This window comes from Podarcis cretensis (assembly GCF_951804945.1).
Source record: "Podarcis cretensis genome assembly, chromosome: 6".
NCBI lineage: Eukaryota > Metazoa > Chordata > Lepidosauria > Squamata > Lacertidae > Podarcis > Podarcis cretensis.
In genome coordinates, this window is record NC_137175.1 from 92,982,900 (window position 1) to 92,994,420 (window position 11,521).

The following is an 11,521-nucleotide window of genomic DNA, read 5'->3' on the forward strand; positions in this document are numbered from 1 at the left end:
GGATAGAATGCAGGGGAGCAGAGGGGAGATTGTTCCATTGGGCAAGCAGAAGGGCCTACGCAGACAGACCTTTCTAAGAGTGGAATGCCGAATTCCTCCCTATATTTCCTTGCACCCAGGGGGGGGTGGGGAGCACACACTTGTCAATGATCATCTGATGTCATAATGACAGCAGGTGGTTGCCATGTGTCAGAACATAGCGCTTTGTGACGCACATCCCAAATGCCCAATGATAAGCTGGTTGCAGGACGCTCTGCAAGCCCCAAGCTTGAAAGTTAGGACAAAATGTGCAGAATGGGAGAGGCGCAAAAGTTGGTCTCTGCACCCTCCATTGCAGGAAGGAATTGAGAATTCTCTAAGAACTGCTTCTACACTATTCAGAGAATTACAGTTCTCACGAGCGCCAGAGGTCCAGGCCCAGAGAAGGGCTTGAGCATTAAACCCATCCATTCTTCTGCCTTCCACAAGGTGTCATCTGAGATCCACAACTGACTGGGCTCCAGTTCTTTCTGTTGAAAAATCCCCGCTTTCATTGTTAATAGCCAGCCTGATAAAAGAGTTCTAGAGAACACAAACATTTGCACACTGTTTTGTAGCATTCAGTTGGCCACATAGACATACACCTTTAACTTATGTCCATTGAAAAATGCTTCCAATCGTTTTCCAGGAACACTTAAGTCTGACGCAGAGAGTTGGTGGTTTGTGGCCAGGCAGAGACCAGATGTAGGAACCAACACTTGGAGCCTCTGCCGCAATTTGCTCAGGTGTGACAGTTATATGATTTGACATTGTCAAATCTTGGTCAAGTGTTTTTAAAAAGAGAGAGAGATTTATGTCTGCTGAAATAACTTTGAAATTTATATTTGATTGCACGTTTACTGAATTGGCCCAGTACTGAATTGCTCCCAGGATTAATAGAAAACTCATACACCCACAGCTCAAAAAGTCAAATTACATTGATGACAGTATTTTGAATAATGGTAATGTGAATGAGTCTGTAGATTAAGTCATATATTACAGAGCCAATTCATTTACAAATTAATTTGCACTCAAGCATAGGTGTTCCAGGCAAAAACAAACAAACAAAACAAACAAACAAAAACAAACAAACAAACGTATTTTGAAGCATGCCCAGGAGGTTATTGACTTGCTGGCTAGGTGTTCTGCTTTAAGGACTAAGAAGATCAGAACATGCTGTAGGCAGCTTTGGAAAGCCACCATCTCTGCTTGTAGGTGGAGATGCTTCATTTTTCTGCATGCTTAGTGATTGGTGCTACATATACAATAGACACATCTGCATAGAACTATGACATTTACTGCCATTGGTCCCAATTTAGGGACCTTGAGTAGTAGCACCATTGTAAAGCTCCAATTCTGCTGTGGTTCTCAATGCTAAGCACAAAAAAACATGCTTCAGAAAACATTACAACATACCACTGGAAAAGAAATCATAAGTGGCATGTTGTCTTGCATGTATTTTGCATATGCCTTTGTAGATGCTGTGCAAAGAAAATCTCTGTGTCTCTCTCTCTCTTGCGCGCGCGCGCGCACACACACACACACACAGAGAGAGACTTCTTCTCACAACGGAGTAGCTTCCCACAGCCTATCTACAATACAATTAAGACTAAAATGTGGTGATTCCTATCTTGGTGTTCAAGCAACTTGGTCCTTAGCAGTTCAGCTCCTTGCTTTTTGCACATGAAACTCCATGTTTGTTTGAGCTTATGTTTCTCTTTCAAAAACCATTTTGCAGAGCAGCAGAGGTCAGATCTGTCTGCTGTAAACTGCTGCTTTTGCAAGATTATTTTATTCATGGGATCTATTCACAACACAGCTGAGATTTAATCACCAAGCACATAGTCGCAATGGAGTAATTGCTAACTGCCCCAATGGCCACCTATAATTTCTACCAGACCTAGCAATTAGCTCCCACAATTAATTGTATTAACTCGGTTAAACCCATAATTGAGTAATTTTAGTTTTGGGGAAGTATAAACAAGTTCATGTCTGCAAGCAATGCGAGAGCTTTTTTTTGGTAGGTACTGTATTCAATAACAAGAGTATATGGAGCTGGAAAAGATTATAGCTTTACAAGGCAGACATTTTATGGGTCACATCACACGTTTTGTGGATTGGTTTTCACATATTATCTTCAGCCTGCTCCAGTGTGTAATCAAAGACTTGTGGAATCGAATTGCCCCCATGTTGTTAAACACGTAAACAAAATAACTGACCATTTGCTAGCTTATAATGGTGCCTTATAGCCACCACCTGAGAGAAGTTGGCAAGCATGGCCAATTTTATGAGCTATGGATGAGCAATTTATAGCTGTGATATTCTTTTTTGCAAAGATTCCTACCAGTGTTCCATAAGTCCAAACTGCCGCATTAATGTGTTTTTTTATAATAATTTTTATTAGTTTTCAATTACAGTCCAATAATAGCCTCATTATAACAATGCCAAATTATAATACAATTGCTGGTTTTTTACAACTGTATTATAATTTGACATTGTTATAATTTGCTGATGTTTCTTTATTTCTGCATTCCAAAATCTTATTAATTTCAATAACATTCCAGTCAAGATAACAATGTCATATACAATAACTGCAATATTAACAACTTCCATTTGTGTTAACGCCTGCTTCTTGGGAGGAAAGCAGTGACAAACCTAGACAGCATCTTAAAAAGCAGAGACATCACCTTGCCAACAATTGTCCATATAGTTAAAGCTATGGTTTTCCCAGTAGTGATGTATGGAAGTGAGAGCTGGATCATAAAGAAGGCTGATCGCCGAAGAATTGATGCTTTTGAATTATGGTGATGGAGGAGACTCTTGAGAGTCCCATGGACTGCAAGAAGATCAAACCTCCTCATTCTTAAGGAAATCAGCCCTGAGTGCTCACTGGAAGGACAGATCCTGAAGCTGAGACTCCAATACTTTGGCCACCTCATGAGAAGAGAAGACTCCCTGGAAAAGACCCTGATGTTGGGAAAGATGGGGGGGCACAAGGAGAAGGGTACGACAGAGGACGAGATGGTGGGACAGTGTTCTCGAAGCTACCAGCATGAGTTTGAACAAATTGCGGGAGGCAGTGGAAGACAGGAGTGCCTGGTGTGCTCTGGTCTAAGGGGTCATGAAGAGATGGACATGACTAAACGACTAAACAACAACAACAACAACAACATTAAGTGATTTGTGAAACTACAGGCGAGGCACTCAAACTATGTCCTTATTCTTCCTGTGTGTGGCAATTATTCTGTCCTTGATGTTTCTTCCTGTATTGCAGCATTAATGTTGGCCAGTTGACTTTACAAAAATGTCTATTTGGCTTGAGATACAGTAGGTGGCGCTGTGGGTTAAAGCCTCAGCGCCTAGGGCTTGCCGATCGAAAGGTCGGCGGTTCGAATCCCTGCGGCGGGGTGCGCTCCCGCTGCTCGGTCCCAGCGCCTGCCAACCTAGCAGTTCGAAAGCACCTCAGGGTGCAAGTAGATAAATAGGGACCGCTTACCAGCGGGAAGGTAAACGGTGTTTCCGTGTGTGGCTCTGGCTTTGGCTCTGGCCAGAGCAGCGATGTCACGCTGGCCATGTGACCCGGAAGTGTCTCCGGACAGCGCTGGCCCCTGGCCTCTTAAGTGAGATGGGCGCACAACCCCAGAGTCTGTCAAGACTGGCCCGTACAGGCAGGGGTACCTTTATCTTTACCTTTACCTTTACAGCAGGTTTAATGCTCATTTTCCAATATCTTTCAGAAAGAGACACCCACAAATGTTGGGTTCTGTGACTCCTATTTGCACCGATATGCCTATTCTTCAAAAATAAGAAGATGGGCATGTTCCAAATATTGACTGGGGGTGGTTGCTCAACTGGAAACACTGCTGAACTTATGCTAACTGCTCCCATCCAAGTATGGTGAAAGAAGGCATGGCTGCAAACTGTTGCAAAGTTGTTTAGGTTAGGTGATGTCTCTGCTTTTAAAGTAGCCCTGGTCAAAACTAGTTTAGTGGAAGAACCATGCAGAAAGTGATTCCATTTCCCAGGCTTCCCCTACAGTCTAAAATCCAATTTCTATGGGTTACGACGATAAATAAAGAGTAGTCCAAAATAAGCTAGAAACAAACGATTTTAATGTTTCCAAAAAATGTTCTGAACTTCATTCCAGAAGATTGAAGTCTCCGCAAGGGAAATGTCTGCATCTAATTAGGATAGAGGGAACATTTTTGTTTATTAGCCCTAGTTTATGTAACTGGGCCTGGCAATGTCAAGCTACTCCTTACACCAGAGTAGCAACACTGAACTCAGAAAGACTACTGGGGTGTAAGTGCTTTGAGAACTTGTCTTTCTCTTGCCCATCAAGCCCTTCAGTTTTTCTGTCACAAGCTATATTTAGATGTGTTGGATGTTTTCTATTTGCTCGTTGACGGTTCAATGGCAGCACAGAGTACAACTAGAAAGATAGAGAAAATAAAGGAGCATTGATAAAAATCAACTCCCAGTCATGTACTTGGTGCCAAAGGCTTGAACATGTATTGAATTAATATGTCATGCACAAAACAGCAAAAGTCACATGCCTGATGCTTCTCCCTGGAAGCAAAAATGGGATAAAAACCTTTCATTGGCAATGTGATTTGCTGACCAGATCATTCTGAAGAGTTGGGGTGTGTATGTGTGTGTGTGGCGGGGAGTAACTACACATTCTTACCTTTTCCAAAGGGCCTGGTGACTGTTGCCTTCTCCTTTTCCATCAGGGCCACCTTTTAGTGGATATGGTTGTGTAATTCTGTACACATTATAATAATTTATAATGATAATTTATTATTTATACCCTGCTCATCTGGCTGGGTTCCCCCAGCCACTCTGAGCGGCCTCCAACAAAGTATTAAAATACAGTAGTCTGTTAAACATTAAAAGCTTCCCTAAAGAGGGCTGCCTTAAGATGTCTTCTAAAAGTCTGGTATTTGTTCTTCTTTTTGACATCTGGTGGGAGGGCGTTCCACAGGGCGGGCGCCACTACCAAGAAGTTCCTCTGCCTGGTTCCCTGTAACTTGGCTTCTCATAGTGAGGGAACTGCCAGAAGGCCCTTGGCACTGGACCTCAGTGTCCGGGTAGAACAATGGAGGTGGAGACGCTCCTTCAGGTATACTGAACCGAGGCCGTTTAACATTAAATGTTAAAGTCAAGCTATTGATATCTTGTTGAACAGTAAGTCCTTATGAAGAGGTTAAATGGCTTTGGTGTTTTTATGTTGTTGTTTTTAATCACTAATTTAGTGAAGTATGTATGTTTGGGTGGTAGTGTGTGGCTGGAGGAGGAAGAGGAGGAGGAGATGTCAGAGGGTGAAGGAAGAGCTGTGAGTGGAGGGGGACCCTTTCCCCATCCTTTGGACCACCTGGGAACCTCAAGAAACTTGCTGCACCTGGAACACAGCTGTAGGCAACCTGAGCATCTTGTACCTTGAGCCTGTCCATAAAAAGCAATTTCAGAGTGAGACACTAGGGCGATGTCCGCTGTTCCCAGGAAATCTTCTCATTGTGAGACTTTTGTGGGTGAATGGAAAATTTGTTTGGACCCTGGGTGTGAACCTGGAGGCTGAGAGGGTGGGTACGTCAGAAGGGAAATGAAATTATATTTATTTATATATATTAGTAACTTTGTATTAATGTAACTTTTTCATATGTAACTGTAATATTTTTGTAATGTTTTGTTTGAGTTGCATGTCGTTGCTTCTTTTTTGTCCTCTGCTTGGAGACATTTTTAATATATTAAGTGGTATGGAAATTAAAATTAAATAATCAAACAATGCTTACTGAAAAACAAGTGGACAGATTTGAACTTTTGCATAAAGAAGAAAAGATTCATTCTCAGCTGGAAAGCCACAACTGGAATTGAGGGAAGCTGAGGTTTCCTGGGATAGTGTTCAGGGTTTTCATGCATATCTCTTCCGTTAATGTTCTGATTGATATGAAACTTGATACATAGAATTAGTTACTGGATGCCCAAACACGGAAATAGATTTCACTGGAAGCCCTACAACAGGAACTTGTCCAAAATCTTGTATTCCTTCATTGTGCTAGAAAAAAAGTTACAGCCATTTTGGTTTCCCATTTGGATTTCTGAATTCTGATTTGGATTCAAGGGTCAGGTCTGAAATGGCCCAGAGTGAATCTCAGCTCATTCTTTCTCTTTTAAAAATATATTTCTATTAAACAATTTCAACAAAACAAATTATCCATCCAAGTAATCAATTGCATTATTTTCTTCCCCTTTTTATCCCCCCTTCCCCGTCCCTCCCTCTCGCTCCCTCCCGAGACTTCCCTCAGCTCCCTTCTCTGATGATGATGATTTTCCCCAGCCACTCTGGGCGGCTTCAAAAAAAATATTAAAATACCGTAATACATCAAACATTAAAAGCTTCCCTAAACAGGGCTGCCTTCAGATGTCTTCTAAAAGTCTGGTAGTTGTTGTTCTCTTTGACATCTGGTGGTTTTCAGGTCACCTTCAAAGGTAGCCCCACATAGAGCGCATTGCAGTAGTCCAAGCAGGAGATAACCAGAGCATGCACCACTCTGGCAAGACAGTCCGTGGGCAGGTAGGGTCTCAGCCTGCGTACCAGATGGAGCTGGTAAACAGCTGCCCTGGACACAGAATTGACCTGTGCCTCCATGGACAGCTGTGAGTCCAAAATGACTCCCAGGCTGCGCGCCTGGTCCTTCAGGGGCACAGTTACCCCATTCAGGACCAGGGAGTCTTCCACACCTGCCCGCCTCCTGTCCCCCCAAAACAGTACTTCTGTCTTGTCAGGATTCAACCTCAATCTGTTAGCCGCCATCCATCCTCCAACCGCCTCCAGACACTCACACAGGACCTTCACCGCCTTCACTGGTTCTGATTTGAAAGAGAGGTAGAGGTATGATTTGTTTGCACTTGTTATTCTCTGCATGTTAAAAATTGTACATATCATTACCTTATCTGCCATATATTCTATTAATAAACTTGTGGATGTTTATTCAAAACCTGCCAAGGAGTCCAAGTCATTTTGTTGTTTTTTCAAATAATTTGTAAAAAGTTCCCAATCTTCTTTGAAGTCACAATTGTCCTTCTCACATAATTTATATGTCAATTTGGCCAGTTCTGCATAGTTTTTCTTGCCACTGTTCTTTTGTTGGGATTTCCTCATTCTTCCATTCTTGTGCTAATAAGACTCTTGCTGCTATAGTCTCAGCTCATTCTCAACCACCGAATCAGAGGAGTCCTGCAGTACCCTAGTAGAAACCTTCCTTGATTTAGAGAAGGCTGCTAGGTCAGCATAAACATCTGCCATAGAGTAAATTTGCTTTGCCTTTTTCACCATAAATTCCTCTTCTAAAAGTTCTGAACTTTTAGCTCAAAGCTGAGGCCAAGACATACCAAACGCACAGCCAAGAAAAGCATCGTATTTTGTTCACTCAAAGCCTAGCAAACCGGAACAAAGGAGAACTGGGTCCAAATGTAGGATAAAGCGAATGGTTTGGGGGGTGGAGTGGGAGTCAAATGCTGCAAAGAATGTACCGTATTTTTTGCAGCACAACACTCACTTTTTTCCTCCTAGAAAGTAAGGGGAAATGTCTGTGCGTGTTATGGAGCAAATGCCTACGGATGGCGGGGGGATCGGCTGCAGAGGATCCATGGTTCCCCTTCCTTCCCTCCTCAGTGGCTCGCTTTGAAACAGCAAAGCGGGAGAAGAGCCGCTGAGTGGGGAGGAGAGAGGGACAGAGAGCCTGCTTCTTTAAAGGAGCAAAGCAGGAGAGGAGAGGAGCTGCTTACACAAGTGTAAGCGGCTCCTGTCCGGTTGGTTCCTTTAAAGCAAGCAGGCTCTCTGTTCCTCTCTCCTCCCCACTCAGCTCGCTAAATAGCAGCAAAGTTTTTCAGCGAGCCAGGGAGGAGGGAGAAAAGCAGAGCCTGCTTGCTTCTCCTCTTATACCCCTCTTCTGCATTATTAACAGCATCCTTCTCCACCCACCCCACGCGTGTTCCTTGTCCCTTGAGTGCTTTTCCTTCCCTCCCCACTTAAAACGTGGTTACAAAGCACAGATCCACATGGATCCTCAGGATTTTTGCACTGGGTCACCCCAAATTCACCATCAGATCACATAGCATGTCCATGGCTACAGCTTGCACCAAAAAAATCATGCACCCACTGTTGCCTGGGTGCAAAAACGTGGTTACAAAGCATGGATCCACATGGATCCTCAGGATTTTTGCATTGGGCTACCTCAAACTCACCGTCAAATCACATGTCTGTGGCCACAGCATGAACCACAAAAATCATACATCCACTGTATTTTTTTTCTTGTTTTCCTCCTCTAAAAACTATGTGCGTGTTATGGTCAGGTGCGTGTTATAGAGCGAAAAATACGGTAATTAATATATACAATGGTACCTCAGGTTAAGAACTTAATTCGTTCTGGAGGTCTGTTCTTAACCTGAAACTGTTCTTAACCTGAGGTACCACTTTAGCTAATGGGGCCTCCTGCTGCTGCCGCGCTGCCAGAGCACGATTTCTGTTCTCATCCTGAAGCAAAGTTCTTAACCTGAGGTAATATTTCTGGGTTAGCGGAGTCTGTAACCTGAAGTGTCTGTAACCCGAGGTACCACTGTATTGCCTTTGACCAGCTTGCCACCTCAAGTTCCTAATTTATCCACCTTAGGGTCAGAATTGGGCTGCTGAGGCAGGCAATTTAGCAAAACAGTCTGGTCAAACATGCTTCATTATGTGTGTCCAGACCTCATCTGAAATGTCACCCCGTAGCTGCCATCTTGTAGCCTAAAGGTTCTCAAATTTATTTGGCCTACCGCCCCATTTTCAGAAAGAAAAAAAATTACTCAGTGCCCTCCTGGAATTCTACCTTCTTTAAGCAAACAAACAGAAAGATGCCATAACTTATTTTATGTATCTATATTTTCTTTTTTAAAAAATAATATTTATTACTTTTAAACCTTACAAAAAAGAAAAAAAAAGAAAAAAAGAAGAAGCAAAAGAAAGAAAAAACAATACATTACCATATATAAACAATACACAATGCAACATTAACACATTGGAGTAAACAAAACAAAACAAAAACAATTTAAAAACATACATCATACCATTTCAATGCCTTATCTTTCATTCCCTTGTTTCATCGACCTCCTCTCACCTCCCTTTTTGTATTCCACTTCTATTAATTGTTTCAGCAATTCCTTTCCATCTTTCTCTATTTTCTGTCATATAATTATCTTAACTTATTTTAACCTTATTTTCCATTAATACTATAATACTTATTTATGCTTAACCTCTTATAACATTTCTACTAAAGCCATATAATTTCATTCCAACATTTTTCTGACACTCATTAATTTTACAGTATTTCTATAAATAGACTTTAAACTTTTTCCAATCTTCTTCCACCCTCTCTTTTCCCTGGTCTCGGATTCTGCCAGTCATTTCCGTCAATTCCATATAGTCCATCAACCTGGTGATCTTCTGTCCGAGGCTCTTAACTCTTTTCCAAGTCCCTTCTGCAGGTCTTCTTCATATTTATACATGCAGTTTACTTTGTCTTCTGCTGATCTTGTTCTTAATTTCCTTCCTTTGATACTGAAGAGCAGATCTCGGGGAAGCTCCGACCTAGCAATGTTTTTATTCCTTCTCGACAGGTCAGCCAAATCTCCGTAGTTAAAACTAAAATCCAAAATATATTTCAGGACGTGTTTCAAAATCCCTCCAAATCTGAAGGTCCCCACAACTCCAATCTTCTCCTGACCCAGGTCCAAGTCCCAAAGGTCAGTAAGTCCCTGCATGAGGTGATCTGTCCAACTTTCCTTCTCCAGTCCAAGCAGGGCCCCAATCCTCAAAATCTGACTTTCTCTAAATTCAATCGTAGAAGGCAACAACTTATAGTCATCAAATTGCCTCTGCAAGGCTGGGGCTCTCTCCCTCTCCACTTGTATTACTTTAGGTTCAACGACAACAACTTTCTCCACCTTCGCCGTGGCGGCCAGACCCTGATTTCCACGGGGTTAATTCCTCCCGATCAGAGGAATTCCGCCATTGCTGGAGGCGCCAACCCGGAAGTCTTGTATCTATGTTTTCTACCAACGTCCTACGACATAGTAAAGAAAGATGTGAACAGCTAGGGTTGCCAACCCAGTGCCACAAAGCCAGGGACCGAGAGCCGAGACCTGTGATGTATGGCAGAGGGAGCACGGTGAATCCTGGTGCTGCTTCTCCTAGGTAAGGTAAAGGACCCCTGGATGGTTAAGTCCAGTCAAAGGCAACTATGGGGTGTGGTGCTCATCTCACTTCAGGCTGAGGGAGATGGCGTTTGTCCACAGACAGCTTTCTGGATCATGTGGCCAGCTTGATTAAACTGCTTCTGGTGCAACGGAAAACCATGAGTGCACGGAAACACCGTTTACCTTCCCACCAGAGCGGTACCTATTTATCTACTTTTGGGAGTGCTTTTGAACTGCTAGGTGGGCAGAAGTTGGGACAGAGCAATGGGAACTCACCCCGTTGTGGGGATTCGAACCACCAACCTTCTGATTGGCAAGACCAAGAAGCTCGGTGGTTTAGACCACAGTGCCACTCGTGTTCCCCCAGGACCACAGCTGCTGCATCGATCCTCGGACAGCTAAGCCCCAGGAGCATGCTGCTGTGGATCAGACCCACTCCCCATGCCCAACCAATGAGTAATTTGTTTTGTTTTGCCTTGGATTGCTTGGTTTGGTCACATTTATTTATTTATCTATTTAGGTGGGTGAGTGCAGAGCAGACTAAAAATGGCAGCACTCACGGGGGAGCAGTGGGGGAGGAAAACACTTGGGTGCCTGGGGCAGGGTGCCCAGTGGTGGGGTGCACTGCAGGGCCTCGGGAGTCTTCCTGCCTCCTCCCACTCAGCCGCCCCGCAGCTGGAGGGGTGGCAGTGGGCGGACTGTTTGGGCAGCACGGAGCCTGCGTGCACCGAAGCCACCGCACCTCTTCCAGGAGAGACGCATGGCTTGGGCGCGCTGCAGGCCCCGTGGTGAGTGCCGCCCGGCATTTAGTCACCCACCTCAGTGGTGACACCTGGGGCAGACCGTGCCTACCGCACCCCCTTCCTCCGCCGCTGCTGGGGAGGCCTGAGTTGACGAGAGCTTTCCCTCAATGATCTGATCCTAGCCCTCAGGAACGGCTCCAACCTCCAGACACGGCAATGACCATCCTCATCCTGATTATATATACACACATACAGCTTTTTTTGGTTCGTTTTTGTATTTTTAGCCATTCCCCCCTTCCTTTTCTCTTTAATCCCCTTCTCCATTTCTCTTTCTACTCTGCTTTCACTGACACCTCTTAATTATTGCCCCCTCATTTTTATTTCTAACTTTCATTTTTATTACCATTATTAAATATTTCCATACACCTTTTGTCACACACTAGTACTGCTTTTTTTCCCTTCCTCCCCCCTCTCCTCGCCCCTCGGCCCACCTATAAATGTGTCCCGGCACATCTGCCCTCATT

The 11,521-nt window shown here is 43.7% G+C and overlaps 1 long non-coding RNA gene across 1 annotated transcript in view; it reads right to left on the bottom strand.

Moving 5' to 3' along the window:
- Positions 1–11,521, bottom strand: part of LOC307218895 — a 158,056-nt gene that overhangs the window by 43,710 nt on the left and 102,825 nt on the right. The window lies entirely within an intron of this gene.